At 41.2% G+C, this 6,014-nt stretch overlaps 1 long non-coding RNA gene across 3 annotated transcripts in view; it reads right to left on the bottom strand.

Annotated features, from left to right (window-relative positions):
- LOC308197835 overlaps positions 1 to 6,014 on the bottom strand; it is a 58,530-nt gene that overhangs the window by 48,596 nt on the left and 3,920 nt on the right. For all 3 annotated transcript variants that reach the window (XR_013953349.1, XR_013953350.1, XR_013953351.1), the window contains exon 3: positions 3,828 to 3,919. This is a non-coding gene — a long non-coding RNA (uncharacterized lncRNA). The remainder of the gene's footprint in view (positions 1 to 3,827; positions 3,920 to 6,014) is intronic.

Raw genomic sequence — 6,014 nt, 5'->3', positions numbered from 1 at the left:
GGGCTGTATTGTTACCCACACCTCCCCGCCCTAAGCATAGCTCCTTGCTCCTTTCCTTGAGTGTTCCCAAAACTGCCTTACCCTCCTTTCTGAGGGTCAGCTTGTTCCATAAAAATCCGGCTTAGCCTTATTAAGTTACCCAAGAACCATAATTCAAGAGCCAACAGGTGCTGCAAGGGCAGCTGGCATGAGAATAAGCCACAGCACAACCAGTGAAGCAGCAGCTGCATCTTTTCCAAGGCTTCCCAGAAAAAGTCTCCCACTTAAACCCTCAACATGCTGGCAGATGGGGCCAAGAGAGACCCAGAGATAAGCCCTGCCCAGAGACCTATGCCAACAGGTAGTTTACAGGTGGTTGCTTCGTGCACAGTGGGAAAAACCCTTGATAGAAAGGAAAAAAAAAAAGGAGGTGGTTGCTTAGCCTGTCCTAAAAAGGTAAGGAAAAAGGCATGAGATGCATTAACCAAACTATTTATAGGGCCTCAGCCTGAAGGAAGTTTCTCAAGGGACTGCTGGACATCCTTCTGTTTTTGAACATACTGCATAGACACATGTCCTGTGCGCTTCCTCCTTCCAAGAAAACCATAGATCTCAATTGCTGGGAAAGCAAATAAAAAACAAAACAACACTTCACCATTTACACTGTCAGTCTCCTTCTGATGCTTCCCTGCTACACTATCCCAACATGCAGTCACATAGCCAGCCCAGTCCAGGGTTGGACACGGCCTGAAGAACCAGAATTCCCATCATTCATTCCTCTCTGAATTGCAAGTTCATTTAACTTTTCAGATATTTGGGGCCCAACCCCAGACTAGTAGCAGAATGGGATGACTTCTCATTTGTGGAGAAATAGGCTGGATTAAGCCACCCATTTAAAAAAAAATTTCATATTTTTAAAACAGTCCCATGTTATGAGACATAACCAGCTTGACAGTATTTCTCTGAACTCTAATTGCAAGCAATCAAGACAACGTCACCTACATTACTCCACTACAGTAAGATCAGAGCAGAAATAATTTTCCGATAAAACAGATGAAGATAAAGAGAATACTCCTTTCCCACTAAACAGTCTGAGCGTTAAGGTATTTCATTGAGCTACACAGGAAATGGATTTTTATGATAGAGTTTTGGTAGTTAGAAGTTCCCCATCCCAAACATAAACAATTATTTGTAAAAAAAAAATGTTCATATTCTGATAAGACAACATTTGGGGGTTATATTCATTCAGCCATTTATAAAGAAAGACCCACTCCTTAAATAGTAGCCTCTTCCAGCTAATGACAGCTTCAACCAGCCACTCTCATTCAACCATAATGACAACAACAAGAAAACTGTTACTACAACTTCAAATGAAAACAAGATATTTTGACAATTTAAGGAAAAAAAGATTTTTGAGAGAAAGAACAAACCCAGACCACTCAGTTTTAATTCCATTGAAAAACCCCATCCCAAAAGGTACCCAACCTGAAAGCACAACTTGGAAATGCATAAAAAGCTCTAGTGTGTTTTTTTATGAGCTGCTGAACCTTCTGCTTTGCCTCAAAACCATTTATAAAGTTAAACTTCTTGATTCGACCTACTGCCCACATGCTAGTAACCCCTGCATTGCTCAGAGCTCTAATCCTGGGGGATGCTCCTGAAATAAAAGGCCTCCTCTCCTTATTTTTTGCTCTCTGAGGAAAGATGTGCCCAGCACAAGCAGCACCATGCTGCATTCCCATATAGAACATTCTTGCACAGTGCCGAGCTCCTCAGCTCCTCCTCACCCCACAGAGAGAGACCGGAGACCCCAGCAGCTGGGGAAGGCTGCCCTGCATCTGCTCAGGCTCCAAACGGAAAGAATAATTCTCAGTCCCGGTCATCTGACACCTCTTGCTATCATTGCATTTGCTTTGTATTTTAAATAGAACATTGTTAATGAACATACTTTCCATTACTCAAAGCAATCGAGTTTAACTCCTCAGGAGCAGGGCTAGATCCCAAGGGAAAGGTCAAGCTGCAAAATGCTGGTCCTTGATACGCAGCACTACACAGGGTGACCGACACTGCAGAGCTGGCACCATACAAAACCAAGGCAGAAAGTGCAGAACAACTGAGGAAAGGTAGCTCCAACACATGCCACCATGGAAAACCCAATGAGGAAGCTCCGCATAGGCATCTTCCTTCTGGCAGAAAAATTTGGCTGTCCACATCACTGAGCCCACCCAACTTTCACACCCACCCTCTCTACATTAGTGTTAAGAGGTGTTAAGAAGCCACAGCATGTACAAGGCTCCTGACTGAACAAAGTCCTCTAATGTAACCCACCCAGTGATGTAAACCTGCTCCCCCATAGCAATATTTTCCTTTTTCCACACAGCTCTCCTTCTACAGTATTTCATACCATTATTACAAGATCATTCCACTTCAGCAGGTTTTCAAACTAGTCTCAGTTTTTCAACTGAACAGGTTCAGTCTTTTTCCAAGCAGTATCTTGTTGTCCATGTAGCCCTGACGTAGCTTAAACCTGCATCCTTCTTACAGCACGGAGGCTGACTTTTATAGGGGTACAAGGAAGGGCTTAAGTGTGTCATGAAAAAAGAACAGTTCCTTAGTAACCTATTATTTCTCATTTATTTTATCATGAAGAATGCCACGCTTCCTCATCTACCCAGGTACTTACACTTATTTCAGAATGAAGACTGAAACATTGCTGAAGATACAGGATTTCACTCTCACATCTACCTTCTAGATTAATTGGCACAGCATATATCAGACCACAGTTTATTAGAGCATTAAACTGAACTTTCCATTACCAAAATCTATGGTTTGGGAGGATGGTATAGATTAGCCCATAAACATTTCATTTCTTCACCAATGTAGTGATGATAGGCAGCAGCACTCCAAATCAAACTGTTTGTTGTAAAAGAAAGGCTATTGCCAATCCTCTGGAAAGGATTTGCACTAAGAAATGTACAAGGGAGATTGATAGAAAGCAATAAAAACATGTGCACGTATTTCCTTAGCAGCATGAAAAGTATTACAAGATGGATAGTTCATGCTGATTAAAAGAAACAGCCATGGTAATTGGTATTCATAATTATACTCTAAAGTATATACAAAAATGCAAAGTGGTTTAGAGACTCGCTTCCCAAAGCAAGCAAGGTTTCCAGACTGTTTTCCAGACTTCCTGGTGCTCCATAATAATAAAATGTCTCTTTTCTTTGAGGAGAAGCTCCTCTTCCCAAGCTCTCAACCCCCATTAAACTCTTTCCCCCCCAGGGCTTGGGCAGACACAAGCCCTGTTGAATCTCAAAAACCCTAACAAAAGTAACAGAAAATTATCTCTCTTTCCAGGTAAAAGGAATTTATTGCTTCCTACACTCTAGTAACAGAGGACATGCATACCCTAAACCGCACATCACTCCATAAACAGCATATATGTTAACACGCACCATACACCTGGTACCCAGGGGAAACCAGGGATGTGCGTTTTAGGCTCTGTCCTTTAGTTGTTACGCTTCTTAGGTCTACCAAACTGGAGTCAGAAAAACAAAATAAGTTTTATCTTATCTTCCCAAGTATCAGCCCTCCAGATTGCTTGCTCAAGAAAGAGTTTTCTTTAGGTCTTTGTGAAACAAAAAAGGACTCATTTTTTACTCCATGCTATACTAAACACTATCATTTTTCAAGCTGTTCTCCACACAAATGACAGCGCTTATTTACCACCTCATTAATTTAAAAAGTGGTTTCAGTTCAAAATTTGTCATCTGTAATGCTCCTGCATATACGAAAAGTTAAGTTTGGTTTTAATCAACAACAAACATTTCTGCCTTTGTTTAACTTACAAGGCTTCTTCTGCTCTATTCCTTCATAATTCAGTACCATCACTGATCTTCTGAGTGAGGGCTGATGTTATTATTGTATCTTTTGCACCTCCCTGGCAAAATAAAAACCAGCAATTAGATGAACCATATAGGTCACATCACATATATCAAGAACAATTTAAAAAGAGCAGGAGTTACCTACCTTTTGACAAGTTCGCTAAGGTTCTGTAACAAGCCAAACAAATAACAGAGATCAATACTTACACAAGCTCAGATTACAGCCCTACAATCATAAAATAACCCTACTAACCGCTCCAGAGCAATGCAACCATCCCATTATACCTTTCTGCAATCTCTAAACACAACACCTACACCTATGTGAGACTGGTGCTCAGCTGACTGAGGTTCTTAAAAGCTGTGAAATATCTGTTAAAGAAATCCTTTGTTCCCCAGTGTATGTTAAAGTGACGACATTAATTTATCCAGGTCTGTACGAGCCTCCATCACCCCAGTTCTGACAGGTTCTGCACTACTCCATTAAACACAGACCGACTCTCTCCCAGCACCCTGCTACACTGGGGATAAGAAAACTTACTTTTCTATTTGCCTGCACTAATAGGTACAGCCTCAGCTGATCAATGGCTCCTAGCCTCCGTGTCTAACACAATTAGCACAAAGCAGGGGAATGAATTCATATCACAAGCTGAAACTGAGACCTCTCAAACTCATTTCACACCACTAACACTGAATTGGTGAGAACGTTTTTGGTTAATGCTTGAGTTAGGCTGGATTTCAGCTGAAGGCCCTGAAGGAAATGGAGGAAACGCTGAGTATCTTCTTAGCACTACAGCATCCAAAACCTCAGAGATGGTTAATTGAAAAAAAAAAGAAATGTTGCAATGCATTATGCAAATAAAATATCTACGTTAAAAGAGCAGAAAAGCTACATAATTTGGAATCAGGAGACCTTAGCATCATAGTCACTTGGCACTTATAAAGAAACAGTTAATGGTACTGATCTCAGCATTAACTTTATCATTTGAGCACTATTAAAGCAGTCAAATGGAACAGTTTTCCCTCAAATACCAAACAAATAATGAATGTGAAGTCTGAGGCTGTAAGCATTGATATTGCTTGAGGAAAGACAGTTTAAAATGCTATTGGAAGTGCTTGTTGCCAGCACACAGGATGCCACTCATCTGGATTCTGATATAATAGAAAGCAAAGAAGTACATTTTCATCTTTATATAAATACACCATTGATTACATACGCAGGCAGTAAACCAGTTCTGGGAGATGAGGCCATATGTGCACAGCCCTGTTTCAGACAACAACAATACTTTCAACCTCCAGCAACATAGATTTCACATATTAACATCCATTGTGTTCAGTAAATGCCATTGTGTGCCTTTTATATTCAGAAAGTGCAGCTCTGATCTGTGTCACTTGAAAAATAAGTAAATTTTAAATGGTCTGTGACTGATGTACATAGGCTGACAGATCTGAGTAAGAGACAAACTTTGTTGAATTTTTGAATTCTTCACAGCCATCTTTGAGAACTTTTATCCCATGCCATGTGCTAAAGCGAACATAGACTGATGAACATCTCAGTAGCTGAAGTTTCCTTCTATGGTGACAGACATAATAAATTCTCCCTACAGTTGAAACCCCTCCAACTTCTTCACTGGGAGTGCTGCTGTTCTTGAGCTCTGATGGAAATGATTTTGAAAAAAATTTCTGAGTAACTCACATAATCCTGCTCCAAATCAGTACTGGCACATGTTGAAAACTGCTGACAGCTGCCCAACTACTAGAAGAAGATGTGCTGGCACATGTATGCATAAGAAGCCTTCACAGACTCAAGACCAGCGCCCTAGATTGGCAACTCCATTTTAAACATGATGGTTTGAAGTTTCTCATAAAAAGACATAAGGAAAAAAATCTTGTCCCTTGGATGGACATCATCTCCATCGTCTTCAGGCCAAGCCATGTTCTCTGCTCATGAGACTCACGCTTGATTCCTACATCCCTCTTCAAGCTGATACCCAGCTGACTGAATTCCCATAAAGGTCTTGGAGGGCTGTGGTGTCTCTCCAGTGAGAAGGCGCTGGATCTCCTGGTAGCGGTGTGTCTATATGCTACATGTGGTCAGAGAGTGAGAGCCTGACCGTGGTGCTCTGTCAGGACGGAGGAAGGTTACCAGCGCCC

The sequence above is a fragment of the Anser brachyrhynchus genome, assembly GCF_964034855.1.
Source record: "Anser brachyrhynchus genome assembly, chromosome: 7".
NCBI classification, from domain to species: domain Eukaryota; kingdom Metazoa; phylum Chordata; class Aves; order Anseriformes; family Anatidae; genus Anser; species Anser brachyrhynchus.
The sequence above is the reverse complement of the archived record's forward strand: the minus strand, read 5'-3'. Positions and strand labels throughout refer to the sequence as shown.